Here is a 19604-nt window from a genome sequence, read left to right as displayed (position 1 = left end):
TATCTTCTCCTATTTTATACATATTCGTTATTTTTATTAATCTCTTAAGGGCAGTTTGTATAAGTTTGCAAACAGCTGTTGCCATTGCCTCAAGCTATTGGCTTCCTCGTCAGTACACAGCTGTATTCTGTGATTCTCTAGATCAGGATCGACTGTGGGTGTCATTTAACAAAGATTAACCCTTTCATGCCAGTTTGGTTGCAAAGCTGAGTCTCTCACAGTGTGAAAGCCTCGGAGCCCATGTGAGGTATTGTAGTGACTCTCCCACAGTGTGAAAGCCTCAGAGCCCATGTGAGGTATTGTAGTGACTCTCCCACAGTGTGAAAGCCTCGGAGCCCATGTGAGGTATTGTAGTGACTCTCCCACAGTGTGAAAGCCTCTGAACCCATGTGAGGTATTGTAGTGACTCTCCCACAGTGTGAAAGCCTCTGAAACCATGTGAGGTATTGTAGTGACTCTCCCACAGTGTGAAAGCCTCAGAGCCCATGTGAGGTATTGTAGTGACTCTCCCACAGTGTGAAAGCCTCGGAGCCCATGTGAGGTATTGTAGTGACTCTCCCACAGTGTGAAAGCCTCGGAGCCCATGTGAGGTATTGTAGTGACTCTCCCACAGTGTGAAAGCCTCTGAACCCATGTGAGGTATTGTAGTGACTCTCCCACAGTGTGAAAGCCTCTGAACCCATGTGAGGTATTGTAGTGACTCTCCCACAGTGTGAAAGCCTCGGAGCCCATGTGAGGTATTGTAGTGACTCTCCCAGTGTGAAAGCCTCGGAGCCCATGTGAGGTATTGTAATGACTCTCCCACAGTGTGAAAGCCTCTGAACCCATGTGAGGTATTGTAGTGACTCTCCCACAGTGTGAAAGCCTCGGAGCCCATGTGAGGTATTGTAGTGACTCTCCCACAGTGTGAAAGCCTCGGAGCCCATGTGAGGTATTGTAGTGACTCTCCCAGAGTGTGAAAGCCTTGGAGCCCATGTGAGGTATTGTAGTGACTCTCCCACAGTGTGAAAGCCTCAGAGCCCATGTGAGGTATTGTAGTGACTCTCCCACAGTGTGAAAGCCTCGGAGCCCATGTGAGGTATTGTAGTGACTCTCCCACAGTGTGAAAGCCTCGGAGCCCATGTGAGGTATTGTAGTGACTCTCCCACAGTGTGAAAGCCTCTGAACCCATGTGAGGTATTGTAGTGACTCTCCCACAGTGTGAAAGCCTCTGAACCCATGTGAGGTATTGTAGTGACTCTCCCACAGTGTGAAAGCCTCGGAGCCCATGTGAGGTATTGTAGTGACTCTCCCAGTGTGAAAGCCTCGGAGCCCATGTGAGGTATTGTAATGACTCTCCCACAGTGTGAAAGCCTCTGAACCCATGTGAGGTATTGTAGTGACTCTCCCAGTGTGAAAGCCTCGGAGCCCATGTGAGGTATTGTAGTGACTCTCCCACAGTGTGAAAGCCTCGGAGCCCATGTGAGGTATTGTAGTGACTCTCCCAGAGTGTGAAAGCCTTGGAGCCCATGTGAGGTATTGTAATGACTCTCCCACAGTGTGAAAGCCTTGGAGCCCATGTGAGGTATTGTAGAGACTCTCCCACAGTGTGAAAGCCTCTGAACCCATGTGAGGTATTGTAGTGACTCTCCCACAGTGTGAAAGCCTCGGAGCCCATGTGTGGTATTGTAGTGACTATCCCACAGTGTGAAAGCCTCTGAACCCATGTGAGGTATTGTAGTGACTCTCCCACAGTGTGAAAGCCTCTGAACCCATGTGAGGTATTGTAGTGACTCTCCCACAGTGTGAAAGCCTCTGAACCCATGTGAGGTATTGTAGTGACTCTCCCACAGTGTGAAAGCCTCTGAACCCATGTGAGGTATTGTAATGACTCTCCCACAGTGTGAAAGCCTCTGAACCCATGTGAGGTATTGTAGTGACTCTCCCAGTGTGAAAGCCTCGGAGCCCATGTGAGGTATTGTAGTGACTCTCCCACAGTGTGAAAGCCTCGGAGCCCATGTGAGGTATTGTAGTGACTCTCCCAGAGTGTGAAAGCCTTGGAGCCCATGTGAGGTATTGTAATGACTCTCCCACAGTGTGAAAGCCTTGGAGCCCATGTGAGGTATTGTAGAGACTCTCCCACAGTGTGAAAGCCTCTGAACCCATGTGAGGTATTGTAGTGACTCTCCCACAGTGTGAAAGCCTCGGAGCCCATGTGTGGTATTGTAGTGACTATCCCACAGTGTGAAAGCCTCTGAACCCATGTGAGGTATTGTAGTGACTCTCCCACAGTGTGAAAGCCTCTGAACCCATGTGAGGTATTGTAGTGACTCTCCCACAGTGTGAAAGCCTCTGAACCCATGTGAGGTATTGTAGTGACTCTCCCACAGTGTGAAAGCCTCTGAACCCATGTGAGGTATTGTAATGACTCTCCCACAGTGTGAAAGCCTCTGAACCCATGTGAGGTATTGTAGTGACTCTCCCACAGTGTGAAAGCCTCGCAGCCCATGTGAGGTATTGTAGTGACTCTCCCACAGTGCGAAAGCCTCTGAACCCATGTGAGGTATTGTAATGACTCTCCCACAGTGTGAAAGCCTCTGAACCCATGTGAGGTATTGTAATGACTCTCCCACAGTGTGAAAGCCTCTGAACCCATGTGAGGTATTGTAATGACTCTCTGTCACAAAGACGGCCAGAGTGGGTTGCGTCAGACCAGACAGGAATTCAAACACACAGACAGTGGTTGTGATGATGAGCTGAGTGCAATGGCTGCACTCAGCGTTTATTAACAAATAAAAAGGTTTTAAACGGTACACAAAACAGGACACGGCACTGGTAGCCAAAATAAACAGACATACAAAACGACTAACACTAAACAAACGGTGCACGGACAGACAGACAGACACGGTGAGTACAAACAAACTTATCTTTACTTTTACGATTTTAATTACTCCTCTCTCTCTCTCATCCGTTCTCCTCTTCCGAACACCCAACCACGAGTGACTAAACGTGCATCTATTTATACTGTTGTGCTGGGATTCAATTACTAATTAATTACTCACTTGAATCCCAGCACGTGAATTCATTACGTGAAACCCCGTGTTCACATATTATATTTTAAATGCACGTGCGTGATGTGCAATCCCGTGCCTAAATACAAATATACACTTTTTAAATACACGTGAAACACAGACCCGTTTATATCCCGTGTACCAATGACTATACACCAACATTTACACACGCAACATACATACACATAACACAAATGCACACAGGGGCGGGGCGCTTTGCCACATATACCCCCCCTTGTGCGCAGCACACATGGCCTCAATGGCCACCTCCCCCCTTAAAAATCCAGCAGTCCAGGACAAAGTCTCGGGCTGGGAAGGGAGGCTTCAGTGGGCCCATGGCTGGCCATGCTGTCAGCACCCCTGCCGGTAGTGGCACGGCTGACAGCCTGTTGGTCCCGTCCTGCAGCGAAAAAGCTGCGGGGGTAGGTGGTCCCCCGACCTCCCCCTTCTTCGTAGCCGGCAGCTCCCTCCTGTGGGGCTCCGGCCACAAGAACTCCTGCAGCGAAACTGCTGCTGGGGAAAGTGGTCTCCAGACCTCCTCCCCCTTCTTCGTGGCCGGCAGCTCCCCTTTCTGGGGCTCCGGCCACCGTACTCCCTGCGGAGGTACGGGCAGCAGAGGCAGCTCCTGCTCCTCTGCTCCGGGCGGTGGTGGAGGCAGAGGCAGCTCCAGCTCCTCTGCTCCTGGCGGTGGTGGAGGCAGAGGCAGCTCCAGCTCCTCTGCTCCTGGCGGTGGTGGAGGCAGAGGCAGCTCCAGCTCCTCTGCTCCTGGCGGTGGTGGTGGCGGAGGCAGAGGCAGCTCCTGCTCCTCTGCTCCTGGAGGTGGTGGAGGCAGAGGCAGCTCCTGCTCCTCTGCTCCTTGCGGTGGTGGTGGCGGAGGCAGAGGCAGCTCCTGCTCCTCTGCTCCTGGAGGTGGTGGAGGTAGAGGCAGCTCCAGCTCCTCTGCTCCTGGCGGTGCTGGCTCCCTCTGCTGTGGCGGCTGGGCATGTGCACGCCGTGCTGCCTTCAGCAGCATAGCGAGAGGCTGCTGGGGGACACCAGCATCCTGCCCTTCTCCCCCCCAAAAATTTTCAGGGGGTTGAGCCTGTAACTCCTCCCCTTCTGGCTCTTGGGGCTGAACCAGCAGGCATTTTCCCTCTGCTGGTGGCTTGGGTCCCAGGGCTGTGGAAGCCCCGACTTGCCTCCCTTTGGGCTGTGGACGCCCCGACTCCTCCCTTTTGGGCTGTGGACGCCCCGACTCCTCCCTGTTGGGCTGTGGACGCCCCGACTCCTCCCTGTTGGGCTGTTGACGCCCCGACTCCTCCCTGTTGGGCTGTGGACGCCCCGACTCCTCCCTGTTGGGCTGTGGACGCCCCGACTCCTCCCTGTTGGGCTGTGGACGTTCGGGCTCCCCCCACTCAGGCTGTGGACGTTCGGGCTCCCCCCACTCAGGCGTAGGACGTTCGGGCTCCCCCCACTCAGGCGTAGGACATTCGGGCTCCTCCCACTCAGGCGTAGGACATTCGGGCTCCTTCCGCTTGGGCTCCTCCCATTTGGGCTGTGGATGCTCAGGCTCCTCCCATTTGGGCTGTGGAGGCAAAACCAGCAGGCATTCACCCTCTGCTGGTGGAGATGGGGACAGCAGGTACTCACCCTCTGCTGGTGGAGATGGGGAAGCAGGTACTCACCCTCTGCTGGTGGAGATGGGGACAGCAGGTACTCCTCTGCTGGTGGTCCTGCTACCTGGGCTGCTGTTCCATTTATGGTTGCCTCCAGGTAGTTGAGGACAAACTCCACACCCTCCTCCAAGGTGTTTGGGGTGTGTTCCTGCTGATATGCCTCCCATCTCTCACTGTCCATCATCCACAGGACCCGGACGACTATGGGCAGAGACTGGGCCTCCAGCCCAGCATTCTCCAGGAACCAGCCCTGCAGTTTGATGCCGTCTTCTGCCATTGACCTTTTTTTTTTTTTTCCCCCAAAACAATATTTGTAATCCTTTTTTTTCTTTTTTTTTTTTTTTTTTTTTTTTTAAATCCAGACCCCTCCTGGTCTGACGCTTGGAGGCGCGGCTATCCCACGATGACACCACGTGTCACAAAGACGGCCAGAGTGGGTTGCGTCAGACCAGACAGGAATTCAAACACACAGACAGTGGTTGTGATGATGAGCTGAGTGCAATGGCTGCACTCAGCGTTTATTAACAAATAAAAAGGTTTTAAACGGTACACAAAACAGGACACGGCACTGGTAGCCAAAATAAACAGACATACAAAACGACTAACACTAAACAAACGGTGCACGGACAGACAGACAGACACGGTGAGTACAAACAAACTTATCTTTACTTTTACGATCTTAATTACTCCTCTCTCTCTCTCACCCGTTCTCCTCTTCCGAACACCCAACCACGAGTGACTAAACGTGCATCTATTTATACTGTTGTGCTGGGATTCAATTACTAATTAATTACTCACTTGAATCCCAGCACGTGAATTCATTACGTGAAACCCCGTGTTCACATATTATATTTTAAATGCACGTGCGTGATGTGCAATCCCGTGCCTAAATACAAATATACACTTTTTAAATACACGTGAAACACAGACCCGTTTATATCCCGTGTACCAATGACTATACACCAACATTTACACACGCAACATACATACACATAACACAAATGCACACAGGGGCGGGGCGCTTTGCCACACTCTCCCACAGTGCGAAAGCCTCGGAGCCCATGTGAGGTATTGTAGTGTTGGTGATCATGGCATTGACCTCTGACCTAACATGGCTGCCATATTGAGCTCATGTTACTTTTGAAGTTACGCTGCATAGAGACAGTACACGTGACAGCTGTTGTCTTAATGTTTGGTACACAGCTGTATTCTTTCTTTGATTCCCTTACTTAAGTTGCCATTAAAAATGAACCCCTTTTACTGGTGCATTGTTTTACCCTCTCGCTATATCAAAAATACTGACCCCATGCTTTGAAACAGGGTCTTATTAGTTGGTACAGAGTTGTATTCTATGATTCTCCCAATAAAGTTTCATTACAGGTGGTGTCTTGTACAGACAGACCACTTGCCTTCAAGCAGTGTCTTTGCGATGTGATATTTCTCACATTTCCATATTACTTGATCACAAAAACTATTATTAGTAGTAGTAGTAGCAGCAGCAGCAGCAGCAGTTCAACCTCTCTGGCTAAGACACACTGAGTTCTTATAGAGCCACACGAAAAATATATCACTAACAGTGACAGAGCTGTGTGATCCAGTGGTTAAAGAAAAGGGCTTGATTGTGCTACAGAGCAGCATCCTGAGCTTTTCAATGTACCGATTACACACTGAGATGTTTCTGCCAGAATTCGTTACTTCGACACGAAATAAAGAACTGACGGACATGAAAGTACAGCTTTCTTTGACTGAGAACAGGCAAAGAGAATAGGAAACCGTTTTACAAACTTGTTTTATTTACAAAACAACATGTACGTATATATACTGCCGTAAAACTGTATTAGAAAGAAAGAAAGAAAGAAAGAAAGAAAGAAAAAAAAAGAAAAGATTCATGGAAACGCCTTCATTGAAGACAGGTCAGCTGAAACAAGTTTTTTGTGGCATGCTGAGCACTGCTCTCTGTACAGTATGGATCAGCAGCATTCGTTTTAATGGTAGTGACTACAACCAGAATGGCCGAGTGGTTAAGGCGTTGGACTTAAGATCCAATGGGCGTATGGCCGCGTGGGTTCGAGCCCCACTTCTGGTAGATATACTTTTTATTGATAAAAATCGTATAGAGTGTCAATGATGTTTGGAAGATGTCCTCCTAATATACTATAGTGAGCACATTCAACACGCCATTGCTTCTGTAGTTTGGATTGGTGAATATGAAATCAAACCACTGTAACTTCTAATTAGGCTTTTTAACATTCATAACGTGTCAAAGGAATCTGTACTAGTGCAGTTAAAATAAACATCTGACACAGTTTAAACAGAGGCAGGTGTGTTCATTGTAGCCCACTTTGCCTTCCACATGATTACCACGACCAGCTCCCGGTTCTTTGGAACTGGTTTAATGTTAAACCTCGGGATGCGATCCATGTGTATACAATTTATTCTATACAATATATTGATTTTATAGCCATCAAACAGAGATTGAGTGTATTAAAATTCATTTTTATGTTTCATTTTATACTGCACAATACATTAAAGTGACTCCCAAATGAATTATGGTCATTCATCAATAACATAGTTGGGTAATAAAGTCAGATGATCCCTTCCATGCATGTGATATTGAAAATAGCTATACACATACTAGTTTTGATTAAATTTACAGTACAGCAAGTAATAGAGACCTTTCACAGAACAGACAACAAGTCCTGCAACAAAGCAATTGTCCAGGTCGTTACAATATATATTTTTTTAATTTGAATGTAAAAATATATGAAAGCATGATAACCTTTATGTACAAAAATCTTCACTAATATACAAATTGAACAAGAACTGTTGAATATTTATTTTCGTTTCATACAGTATTAAATGTCAGTATTTATATGATAGTGATAAATAAATAAATATCAAGATAAATAAATAAATACATAAATATCCCACACTACCTCTCCTCCCTCTAATCTGCCATATATTATATGGGAGTGAGAGTCACTTTGTAAAGTGTGATGTCATTGGGGTGTTGTCTTTGGCTCCTCCCATCACACTCAGGATATCATTTGAAAGCTGAGTTGTCATATTGTCAGTGTGTTGCCAGCTGGAGAGGAGAACCTTGGTGCTGCTTTGAATGATAAGGTAAGACTTTATGTGGATGTATTTGTCTATATCTATTTCTTGATATTCACAAATGCAAATATATAAATATATGTTTGCAGCAGTGTGGAGTAGTGGTTAGGGCTCTGGACTCTGGACCAGAGGGTTGTGGGTTCAATCCCCAGTGGGGACACTGCTGCTGTACCCTTGAGCAAGGTACTTTACCTAGATTGCTCCAGTAAAAACCCAACTGTATAAATGGGCAATTGTATGTAAAAATAATGTGATATCTTGTAACAATTGTAAGTCGACCTGGATAAGGGTGTCTGCTAAAAAATAAATTATATATATATATATATGAGAATTATTCTGGAATATATTATTTTAAAATGTATAATTATTGCTATACTGTAGATTTTACATACATAGAGCAATACATATTTGTAATTCTCTCATAAATACACATTCTGTATAGAAAGACACTAAAATGCTCAAATGTTGCACAGAATGAATGTGTAGAAACACAAAAAGGCTTTAGTTTGAAAGCAGGGGAACTGCACTACTTTGCATAGCCCTGCTGCTAACCCTGCTAAGCAAATGGAAAATGCAAATCTCCTAGCTCCCCCATCAAACAAATCAAATGCTTTCATAACACAAAACACAGGATCATTGCTGTGTTTTAAAAACACTTAGAAAAAGGTTACCACAGTGTTTGATTAAAGCATCTATCCTGAGTGATTTACCTGAAACTGACTCTAATATAATAGATGCTTAATAACTATGTTATAGAGTGTTAATAAAACACTGTAGATTGTTTACAACCATGCAATAGCCATAGACATAATTACATTTTTATAAAGGGGACAGTTTTTAGCCACCTATTTTACTTTGGGATGTTTAAACGTAATTCCGTCTATGGCTATTGCATGGTTATAAACCATCTACAATGCTTTATTAACAATCTATAACATAGTTAAGTATCTAGTATATATGTACAAAACATTAATAAGCAGCACTTTAATATAAAGTGTTACCCAAAAATCAAACAAAACACTCACGTTTCACAGCACAGGTTCTCCTTTTGGTCATTTAACATTCACAAAGGAACAGATCACATCACTACATCCCCTTTTTTATAATGTCACCCATGACCCCTTGGTCAACGAGCACATCTGCTCTTCCAATCCACGGATGCCATGCAGTTTCCCGTCCAGGTCATTGGTTTCGTGTACCGTAGCTCTGCCTCCTGTCTAGATTGCCAACTTCCACCTAACCCTGGGAATACACTGTCATGCCATTTAGTCCAGGGTATTCTGTTCCCTTTACACAGCGCTCTGGCAGGTCAAGAGGGAGATCGAACATCAAGAATCATTCGATCTCTGTCACAAACAAACAGGTACTTACTTTTTTTTCTACATTTCACGTATGAGTGTTGGGAACTACAAATTAAATGTGGAATGGTGCTTTTGGCTGATTTACTTTTGCTGTGCCAAAACCTACCCTGAAAACCCATAAACTATCTGTGCTGTATAGATAGTCCCATCATATCATCACTGGCAGTTCTGGCACTTCGCTGTAACTTGGCGCAAGGAACTACCATTCCTCTTGATAACGTGGTAGTGAAAATGCATCATATATATATATATATATATATATATATATATATATATATATATATATATATATATATATAACTGATGACAAGAAAACCTCATTCTAATCCCTGTGTGCCTTTGATTTCCTGCTGTACTATCCTTGCCATCATGACTTGAAATATTGAATTGTTTTAAAAAAGCCCTTTTATTTAATTGTGTTCATTTTATTTTATTTAAGTTTTTTGTCCTGCTTCAAACTTTAGTTCAGAAGATATTACTATGAGAATACTGAGATGAGCTGGTCTGAAGCTCAGAGCTACTGTAGAGAGAAGCACACAGACCTGGCCACTGTGCGCAGCCAGGAAAGAGCAGAGCAGCTCTTAAATCTTGCAAAATATTCTACACAAGAGAATGCCTGGATCAGGCTGTATCATGACTAAGAGAACTGGCAGTGGTCTAACAGTGATGGTGTCACCTACTACAACTGAACAGCAGGCCTCTTCTGTGCGGCTGTCAATCCAGCAGGCCAGTGGGAGGACGAGTCTGCAGTGAGAAGAGGGCTTCCAGTGGTACAAAGGTGAAGATCTGGCTGCTCCTATATTATATAAAGGTGAAGATCTAGCTGCTCCTATATTATATAAAGGTGATCTAGCTGCTCCTATATTATATAAAGGTGGAGATCTAGCTGCTCCTATATTATATAAAGGTGGAGATCTAGCTGCTTCTATATTATATAAAGATGGAGATCTAGCTGCTCCTATATTATATAAAGGTGAAGATCTATCTTCTCCTATTTTATACATATTCGTTATTTTTATTATCCTCTTAAGGGCAGTTTGTATAAGTTTGCAAACAGCTGTTGCCATTGCCTCAAGCTATTGGCTTCCTCGTCAGTACACAGCTGTATTCTGTGATTCTCTAGATCAGGTTCGACTGTGGGTGTCATTTAACAAAGATTAACCCTTTCATGCCAGTTTGGTTGCAAATCTGAGTCTCTCACAGTGTGAAAGCCTCGGAGCCCATGTGAGGTATTGTAATGACTCTCCCACAGTGTGAAAGCCTCTGAACCCATTTGAGGTATTGCAGTGACTCTCCCACAGTGTGAAAGCGTCGGAGCCCATGTGAGGTATTGTAGTGACTCTCCCACAGTGTGAAAGCCTCTGAACACATGTGAGGTATTGTAGTGACTCTCCCACAGTGTGAAAGCCTCTGAACCCATGTGAGGTATTGTAGTGACTCTCCCAGTGTGAAAGCCTCGGAGCCCATGTGAGGTATTGTAGTGACTCTCCCACAGTGTGAAAGCCTCTGAACCCATGTGAGGTATTGTAGTGACTCTCCCAGTGTGAAAGCCTCTGAACCCATGTGAGGTATTGTAGTGACTCTCCCAGTGTGAAAGCCTCGGATCCCATGTGAGGTATTGTAGTGACTCTCCCACAGTGCGAAAGCCTCGGAGCCCATGTGAGGTATTGTAGTGACTCTCCCACAGTGTGAAAGCCTCTGAACCCATGTGAGGTATTGTAGTGACTCTCCCACAGTGTGAAAGCCTCGGAGCCCATGTGAGATATTGTAGTGACTCTCCCACAGTGTGAAAGCCTCTGAACCCATTTGAGGTATTGTAGTGACTCTCCCACAGTGTGAAAGCCTCTGAACCCATGTGAGGTATTGTAGTGACTCTCCCACAGTGTGAAAGTCTCGGAGCCCATGTGAGGTATTGTAGTGACTCTCCCACAGTGTGAAAGCCTCGGAGCCCATGTGAGGTATTGTAGTGACTCTCCCACAGTGTGAAAGCCTCGGAGCCCATATGAGGTATTGTAGTGACTCTCCCACAGTGTGAAAACCTCGGAGCCCATGTGAGGTATTGTAGTGACTCTCCCAGTGTGAAAGCCTCGGAGCCCATGTGAGGTATTGTAGTGACTCTCCCAGTGTGAAAGCCTCGGAGCCCATGTGAGGTATTGTAGTGACTCTCCCACAGTGTGAAAGCCTCTGAACCCATGTGAGGTATTGTAGTGACTCTCCCACAGTGCGAAAGCCTCTGAACCCATGTGAGGTATTGTAATGACTCTCCCACAGTGCGAAAGCCTCGGAGCCCATGTGAGGTATTGTAGTGTTGGTGATCATGGCATTGACCTCTGACCTAACATGGCTGCCATATTGAGGTCATGTTACTTTTGAAGTTACGCTGCATAGAGACAGTACACGTGACAGCTGTTGTCTTAATGTTTGGTACACAGCTGTATTCTTTCTTTGATTCCCTTACTTAAGTTGCCATTAAAAATGAACCCCTTTGCTGGTGTATTGTTTTACCCTCTCGCTTATATAAAAAATACTGACCCCATGCTTTGAAACAGGGTCTTATTAGTTGGTACAGAGTTGTATTCTATGATTCTCCCAATAAAGTTTCATTACAGGTGGTGTCTTGTACAGACAGACCACTTGCCTTCAAGCAGTGTCTTTGCGATATGATATTTCTCACATTTCCATATTACTTGATCGCAAAAACTATTATTAGTAGTAGTAGTAGTAGCAGCAGCAGCAGCAGTTCAACCTCTCTGGCTAAGACACACTGAGTTCTTATAGAGCCACACGAAAAATATATCACTAACAGTGACAGAGCTGTGTGATCCAGTGGTTAAAGAAAAGGGCTTGATTGTGCTACAGAGCAGCATCCTGAGCTTTTCAATGTACCGATTACACCCTGAGATGTTTCTGCCAGAATTCGTTCCTTCGACACGAAATAAAGAACTGACGGACATGAAAGTACAGCTTTCTTTGACTGAGAACAGGCAAAGAGAATAGGAAACCGTTTTACAAACTTGTTTTATTTACAAAACAACATGTACGTATATATACTGCCGTAAAACTGTATTAGAAAGAAAGAAAGAAAGAAAGAAAGAAAGAAAGAAAGAAAAAAAAAGAAAAGATTCATGGAAACGCCTTCATTGAAGACAGGTCAGCTGAAACAAGTTTTTTGTGGCATGCTGAGCACTGCTCTCTGTACAGTATGGATCAGCAGCATTCGTTTTAATGGTAGTGACTACAACCAGAATGGCCGAGTGGTTAAGGCGTTGGACTTAAGATCCAATGGACGTATGTCCGCGTGGGTTCGAGCCCCACTTCTGGTAGATACACTTTTTATTGATAAAAATCGTATAGAGCATCAAGGATGTTTGGAAGATATCCTCCTAATATACTGTAGTGAGCACATTCAACACGCTATTGCTTCTGTAGTTTGGATTGGTGAATATGAAATCAAACCACTGTAACTTCTAATTAGGCTTATTAACATTCATAACGTGTCAAAGGAATCTGTCCTAGTGCAGTTAAAATAAACATCTGACACAGTTTAAACAGAGGCAGGTGTGTTCATTGTAGCACACTTTGCCTTCCACATGATTACCACGACCAGCTCCCGGTTCTTTGGAACTGGTTTAATGTTAAACCTCAGAAACCGAACCATGTGTAGTCGTGGCCGAGTGGTTAAGGCGATGGACTCGAAATCCATTGGGGTCTCCCCGCGCAGGTTCAAATCCTGCCGACTACGTTGTGTTTTCGTGCTCTGGTGACTGGAATTATGACCGCACATTTATTTATACAATTAAGCCTATACAATATGTTGATTGTATAGTCACTAAACAGAGATTGAGTGTATTAATACATTAAAGTGACTCCCAAATTAATTCTGCTCACTCATCAATGACATAGTTGGGTAATAAAGTCATATTAACCCTTCCATGCATGCGATATTGAAAACAGTTATACACATACTAGTTTTGAAGAAATTTACAGTACGGCAAGTAATATAGACCTTTAAGCTTAACAGACCTATAAGAAATAACAATGAGGACGTACAAAACGTGTACGTAGTCGGCAGGATTTGAACCTGCGCGGGGAGACCCCAATGGATTTCAAGTCCATCGCCTTAACCACTCGGCCACGACTACTTTGTGCTCAGCAAAAGCGTGGCAATAGCAGATATCAAGATCTATAAACACATCACAGCCAAATAACAAATAGAAATAATGTTCGTTTTTAATAAAACATTGACTCGAAATCACAATCCCTGGTTTAGGAGGCCAGTGCCTTATCCTTTAGGTGACTAGGACACTTTCATATAGATAGCAGACAGCGTGACAATACAAGACCAGAGGAATGAAAGCAGTTATTTCCCTTTCATTTCATTGCCATATTATGTTGTGCATTTCAGAATATGCGGGAATCCTGAAAAGAGCATTTTAATATGTGAACAAAGCTATCGGTCACTTTAAGGCTATGTGGTCCAGTGGTTAAAGAAATGGGCTTGTAACCAGGAGGTCTCAGGTTTAAACAGAGGCACGTGTGTTCATTGTAGCCCTCCTTGAAAGAAAGAATGAAAGCAAGCAAGCAGCACGCATGGAAACGCCTTCATTGAAGACAGGGAACCTGAAACAAGTTATTTTTGTTAGAGACTAGAACCAGGATGGCCGAGTGGTTAAGGCGTTGGACTTAAGATCCAATGGACGTATGTCCGCGTGGGTTCGAGCCCCACTTCTGGTAGATACACTTTTTATTGATAAAAATCGTATAGAGCATCAAGGATGTTTGGAAGATATCCTCCTAATATACTGTAGTGAGCACATTCAACACGCTATTGCTTCTGTAGTTTGGATTGGTGAATATGAAATCAAACCACTGTAACTTCTAATTAGGCTTATTAACATTCATAACGTGTCAAAGGAATCTGTCCTAGTGCAGTTAAAATAAACATCGGACACAGTTTAAACAGAGGCAGGTGTGTTCATTGTAGCACACTTTGCCTTCCACGATTACCACGACCAGCTCCCGGTTCTTTGGAACTGGTTTAATGTTAAACCTCAGAGACATAAGCATGTGTAGTCGTGGCCGAGTGGTTAAGGCGATGGACTCGAAATCCATTGGGGTCTCCCCGCGCAGGTTCAAATCCTGCCGACTACGTTGTGTTTTCGTGCTCTGGTGACTGGAATTATGACCGCACATTTATTTATACAATTAAGCCTATACAATATGTTGATTGTATAGTCATCAAACAGAGATTGAGTGTATTAATACATTAAAGTGACTCCCAAATTAATTCTGCTCACTCATCAATGACATAGTTGGGTAATAAAGTCATATTAACCCTTCCATGCATGCGATATTGAAAACAGTTATACACATACTAGTTTTGAAGAAATTTACAGTACGGCAAGTAATATAGACCTTTAAGCTTAACAGACCTATAAGAAATAACAATGAGGACGTACAAAACGTGTACGTAGTCGGCAGGATTTGAACCTGCGCGGGGAGACCCCAATGGATTTCAAGTCCATCGCCTTAACCACTCGGCCACGACTACTTTGTGCCTTGCAAAAGCGTGGCAATAGCAGATATCAAGATCTATAAACACATCACAGCCAAATAACAAATAGAAATAATGTTCGTTTTTAATAAAACATTGACTCGAAATCACAATCCCTGGTTTAGGAGGCCAGTGCCTTATCCTTTAGGTGACTAGGACACTTTCATATAGATAGCAGACAGCGTGACAATACAAGACCAGAGGAATGAAAGCAGTTATTTCCCTTTCATTTCATTGCCATATTATGTTGTGCATTTCAGAATATGCGGGAATCCTGAAAACAGCATTTTAATATGTGAACAAAGCTATCGGTCACTTTAAGGCTATGTGGTCCAGTGGTTAAAGAAATGGTCTTGTAACCAGGGGAGGTCCCTGGTTTAAATCCCACCTCAGTCACTGGCTCATTGTGTGACTCTGAGCAAGTCACTTAACCTCATTGTGCTCCGTCTTTCGGGTGAGACGTAATTGTAAGTGACTCTGCAGCTGATACATAGTTCACACACCCTAGTCTCTCTGTAAGTCGCCTTGGGTAAAGGTGTCTGCTAAATAAACAAATAATTAGCGCAATGTAATTTGTTAAGAAACGAATTTGGAAGAATATTGAACAAACCTTTCAGTGGTCAATTGTTGAGACAGGAAGAATTGTGTTTTTTTAATATTTTCTTCTTTAATTTGAAATAAATAACACAAGTTTTGGTTTCTCTTTTGTTAGAATGGATAAAGTAACAATTGTTAGTCACCCTGGATAAGGGCATCTGCTAATAAATAATAATAATAATAACAAAGTGAGGAAATAGTTTTGTTCATTACATTGCAGTTTTCTTATGAAATCCAGAAAGCATGGTCCCTGAGTAGGCTTGAACCACCAACCTTTCGGGCAATAGCCGAACGCGTTCCCTGATTGTGCTACAGAGCAGCTTCCTGAGCTGATTAATGTACCGATTACAGGAGTTCCCCGTGAGATGTTTCTGCCAGAATTCGTTCCTTCGACGAAATAAAGAACTGACGGACATGAAATTACCGTTTTCTTTGACTCAGAACAGGCAAAGAGAATAGGAAATCGTTTTGCAAACTTGTGTTATTTACAAAACAACATGTACGTATATATACTGCACTAAAACTGTATTAGAAAGAAAGAAAGAAAGAAAGAAAGAAAGAAGGAAAGAAAGAAAGAAAGAAAAAAAGCAAGCAAGCAAGCAAGCAAGCAAGCACGCATGGAAACGCCTTCATTGAAGACAGGGAACCTGAAACAAGTTATTTTCGTTAGTGACCAGAACCAGGATGGCCGAGTGGTTAAGGCGTTGGACTTAAGATCCAATGGACGTATGTCCGCGTGGGTTCGAGCCCCACTTCTGGTAGATACACTTTTTATTGATAAAAATCGTATAGAGCATCAAGGATGTTTGGAAGATGTCCTCCTAATATACTGTAGTGAGCACATTCAACACGCTATTGCTTCTGTAGTTTGGATTGGTGAATATGAAATCAAACCACTGTAACTTCTAATTAGGCTTATTAACATTCATAACGTGTCAAAGGAATCTGTCCTAGTGCAGTTAAAATAAACATCTGACACAGTTTAAACAGAGGCAGGTGTGTTCATTGTAGCCCACTTTGCCTTCCACATGATTACCGCGACCAGCTCCCGGTTCTTTGGAACTGGTTTAATGTTAAACCTCAGAAACCGAACCATGTGTAGTCGTGGCCGAGTGGTTAAGGCGATGGACTCGAAATCCATTGGGGTCTCCCCGCGCAGGTTCAAATCCTGCCGACTACGTTGTGTTTTCGTGCTCTGGTGACTGGAATTATGACCGCACATTTATTTATACAATTAAGCCTATACAATATGTTGATTGTATAGCCATCAAACAGAGATTGAGTGTATTAATACATTAAAGTGACTCCCAAATTAATTCTGCTCACTCATCAATGACATAGTTGGGTAATAAAGTCATATTAACCCTTCCATGCATGCGATATTGAAAACAGTTATACACATACTAGTTTTGAAGAAATTTACAGTACGGCAAGTAATATAGACCTTTAAGCTTAACAGACCTATAAGAAATAACAATAAGGACATACAAAACGTGTACGTAGTCGGCAGGATTTGAACCTGCGCGGGGAGACCCCAATGGATTTCAAGTCCATCGCCCTAACCACTCGGCCACGACTACTTTGTGCTCAGCAAAAGAGTGGCAATAGCAGATATCAAGATCTATAAACACATCACAGCCAAATAACAAAAAGAAATAATGTTCGTTTTTAATAAAACATTGACTCGAAATCACAATCCCTGGTTTAGGAGGCCAGTGCCTTATCCTTTAGGTGACTAGGACACTCATATAGATAGCAGACAGCGTGACAATACAAGACCAGAGGAATGAAAGCAGTTATTTCCCTTTCATTTCATTGCCATATTATGTTGTGCATTTCAGAATATGCGGGAATCCTGAAAACAGCATTTTAATATGTGAACAAAGCTATCGGTCACTTTAAGGCTATGTGGTCCAGTGGTTAAAGAAATGGTCTGTAACCAGGAGGTCCCTGGTTTAAATCCCACCTCAGTCACTGGCTCATTGTGTGACTCTGAGCAAGTCACTTAACCTCCTTGTGCTCCGTCTTTCGGGTGAGACGTAATTGTAAGTGACTCTGCAGCTGATACATAGTTCACACACCCTAGTCTCTCTGTAAGTCGCCTTGGGTAAAGGTGTCTGCTAAATAAACAAATAATTAGCGCAATGTAATTTGTTAAGAAACGAATTTGGAAGAATATTGAACAAACCTTTCAGTGGTCAATTGTTGAGACAGGAAGAATTGTGTTTTTTTAAATTTTTTTTCTTTAATTTGAAATAAATAACACAAGTTTTGGTTTCTCTTTTGTTAGAATGGATAAAGTAACAATTGTAAGTCACCCTGGATAAGGGCATCTGCTAATAAATAATAATAAAGTGAGGAAATAGTTTTGTTCATTACATTGCAGTTTTCTTATGAAATCCAGAAAGCATGGTCCCTGAGTAGGCTTGAACCACCAACCTTTCGGGCAATAGCCGAACGCGTTCCCTGATTGTGCTACAGAGCAGCTTCCTGAGCTGATTAATGTACCGATTACAGGAGTTCCCCGTGAGATGTTTCTGCCAGAATTCGTTCCTTCGACAAAATAAAGAACTGACGGACATGAAATTACCGTTTTCTTTGACTCAGAACAGGCAAAGAGAATAGGAAATCGTTTTGCAAACTTGTGTTATTTACAAAACAACATGTACGTATATATACTGCCCTAAAACTGTATTAGAAAGAAAGAAAGAAAGAAAGAAAGAAAGAAAGAAGGAAAGAAAGAAAGAAAGAAAAAAAGCAAGCAAGCAAGCAAGCAAGCAAGCACGCATGGAAACGCCTTCATTGAAGACAGGGAACCTGAAACAAGTTATTTTCGTTAGTGACCAGAACCAGGATGGCCGAGTGGTTAAGGCGTTGGACTTAAGATCCAATGGACGTATGTCCGCGTGGGTTCGAGCCCCACTTCTGGTAGATACAGTTTTTATTGATAAAAATCGTATAGAGCATCAAGGATGTTTGGAAGATGTCCTCCTAATATACTGTAGTGAGCACATTCAACACGCTATTGCTTCTGTAGTTTGGATTGGTGAATATGAAATCAAACCACTGTAACTTCTAATTAGGCTTATTAACATTCATAACGTGTCAAAGGAATCTGTCCTAGTGCAGTTAAAATAAACATCTGACACAGTTTAAACAGAGGCAGGTGTGTTCATTGTAGCCCACTTTGCCTTCCACATGATTACCGCGACCAGCTCCCGGTTCTTTGGAACTGGTTTAATGTTAAACCTCAGAAACCGAACCATGTGTAGTCGTGGCCGAGTGGTTAAGGCGATGGACTCGAAATCCATTGGGGTCTCCCCGCGCAGGTTCAAATCCTGCCGACTACGTTGTGTTTTCGTGCTCTGGTGACTGGAATTATGACCGCACATTTATTTATACAATTAAGCCTATACAATATGTTGATTGTATAGCCATCAAACAGAGATTGAGTGTATTAATACATTAAAGTGACTCCCAAATTAATTCTGCTCACTCATCAATGACATAGTTGGGTAATAAAGTCATATTAACCCTTCCATGCATGCGATATTGAAAACAGTTATACACATACTAGTTTTGAAGAAATTTACAGTACGGCAAGTAATATAGACCTTTAAGCTTAACAGACCTATAAGAAATAACAATAAGGACATACAAAACGTGTACGTAGTCGGCAGGATTTGAACCTGCGCGGGGAGACCCCAATGGATTTCAAGTCCATCGCCCTAACCACTCGGCCACGACTACTTTGTGCTCAGCAAAAGAGTGGCAATAGCAGATATCAAGATCTATAAACACATCACAGCCAAATAACAAATAGAAATAATGTTCGTTTTTAATAAAACATTGACTCGAAATCACAATCCCTGGTTTAGGAGGCCAGTGCCTTATCCTTTAGGTGACTAGGACACTTTCATATAGATAGCAGACAGCGTGACAATACAAGACCAGAGGAATGAAAGCAGTTATTTCCCTTTCATTTCATTGCCATATTATGTTGTGCATTTCAGAATATGCGGGAATCCTGAAAACAGCATTTTAATATGTGAACAAAGCTATCGGTCACTTTAAGGCTATGTGGTCCAGTGGTTAAAGAAATGGTCTTGTAACCAGGAGGTCCCTGGTTTAAATCCCACCTCAGTCACTGGCTCATTGTGTGACTCTGAGCAAGTCACTTAACCTCCTTGTGCTCCGTCTTTCGGGTGAGACGTAATTGTAAGTGACTCTGCAGCTGATACATAGTTCACACACCCTAGTCTCTCTGTAAGTC

The 19604-nt window shown here is 43.4% G+C and overlaps 13 non-coding genes across 13 annotated transcripts; 9 read left to right on the top strand and 4 right to left on the bottom strand.

Moving 5' to 3' along the window:
- Positions 1–6708: 6708 nt before the first annotated feature.
- trnal-uaa (transfer RNA leucine (anticodon UAA)) lies at positions 6709–6791 on the top strand. Its single transcript has one exon. It is a non-coding gene; the product is annotated as a tRNA-Leu (tRNA).
- A 5629-nt stretch (positions 6792–12420) lies between these two features.
- Positions 12421–12503, top strand: trnal-uaa (transfer RNA leucine (anticodon UAA)). Its single transcript has one exon. It is a non-coding gene; the product is annotated as a tRNA-Leu (tRNA).
- A 337-nt stretch (positions 12504–12840) lies between these two features.
- Positions 12841–12922, top strand: trnas-cga (transfer RNA serine (anticodon CGA)). Its single transcript has one exon. It is a non-coding gene; the product is annotated as a tRNA-Ser (tRNA).
- A 318-nt stretch (positions 12923–13240) lies between these two features.
- Positions 13241–13322, bottom strand: trnas-uga (transfer RNA serine (anticodon UGA)). Its single transcript has one exon. It is a non-coding gene; the product is annotated as a tRNA-Ser (tRNA).
- A 509-nt stretch (positions 13323–13831) lies between these two features.
- Positions 13832–13914, top strand: trnal-uaa (transfer RNA leucine (anticodon UAA)). Its single transcript has one exon. It is a non-coding gene; the product is annotated as a tRNA-Leu (tRNA).
- Positions 13915–14249: 335 nt separating this feature from the next.
- trnas-cga (transfer RNA serine (anticodon CGA)) lies at positions 14250–14331 on the top strand. The gene has a single exon. It is a non-coding gene; the product is annotated as a tRNA-Ser (tRNA).
- Positions 14332–14649: 318 nt separating this feature from the next.
- Positions 14650–14731, bottom strand: trnas-uga (transfer RNA serine (anticodon UGA)). The gene has a single exon. It is a non-coding gene; the product is annotated as a tRNA-Ser (tRNA).
- A 1278-nt stretch (positions 14732–16009) lies between these two features.
- Positions 16010–16092, top strand: trnal-uaa (transfer RNA leucine (anticodon UAA)). The gene has a single exon. It is a non-coding gene; the product is annotated as a tRNA-Leu (tRNA).
- A 337-nt stretch (positions 16093–16429) lies between these two features.
- trnas-cga (transfer RNA serine (anticodon CGA)) lies at positions 16430–16511 on the top strand. The gene has a single exon. It is a non-coding gene; the product is annotated as a tRNA-Ser (tRNA).
- Positions 16512–16829: 318 nt separating this feature from the next.
- Positions 16830–16911, bottom strand: trnas-uga (transfer RNA serine (anticodon UGA)). The gene has a single exon. It is a non-coding gene; the product is annotated as a tRNA-Ser (tRNA).
- A 1268-nt stretch (positions 16912–18179) lies between these two features.
- On the top strand, positions 18180–18262 carry trnal-uaa (transfer RNA leucine (anticodon UAA)). Its single transcript has one exon. It is a non-coding gene; the product is annotated as a tRNA-Leu (tRNA).
- A 337-nt stretch (positions 18263–18599) lies between these two features.
- Positions 18600–18681, top strand: trnas-cga (transfer RNA serine (anticodon CGA)). The gene has a single exon. It is a non-coding gene; the product is annotated as a tRNA-Ser (tRNA).
- Positions 18682–18999: 318 nt separating this feature from the next.
- Positions 19000–19081, bottom strand: trnas-uga (transfer RNA serine (anticodon UGA)). Its single transcript has one exon. It is a non-coding gene; the product is annotated as a tRNA-Ser (tRNA).
- Positions 19082–19604: the final 523 nt, after the last annotated feature.

Source organism: Acipenser ruthenus, chromosome 38 (genome assembly GCF_902713425.1).
Source record: "Acipenser ruthenus chromosome 38, fAciRut3.2 maternal haplotype, whole genome shotgun sequence".
Taxonomy (NCBI): Eukaryota; Metazoa; Chordata; class Actinopteri; order Acipenseriformes; family Acipenseridae; genus Acipenser; species Acipenser ruthenus.
Note: the sequence above shows the minus strand (reverse complement) of the source record. Positions and strands in the feature narration are given on the sequence as shown.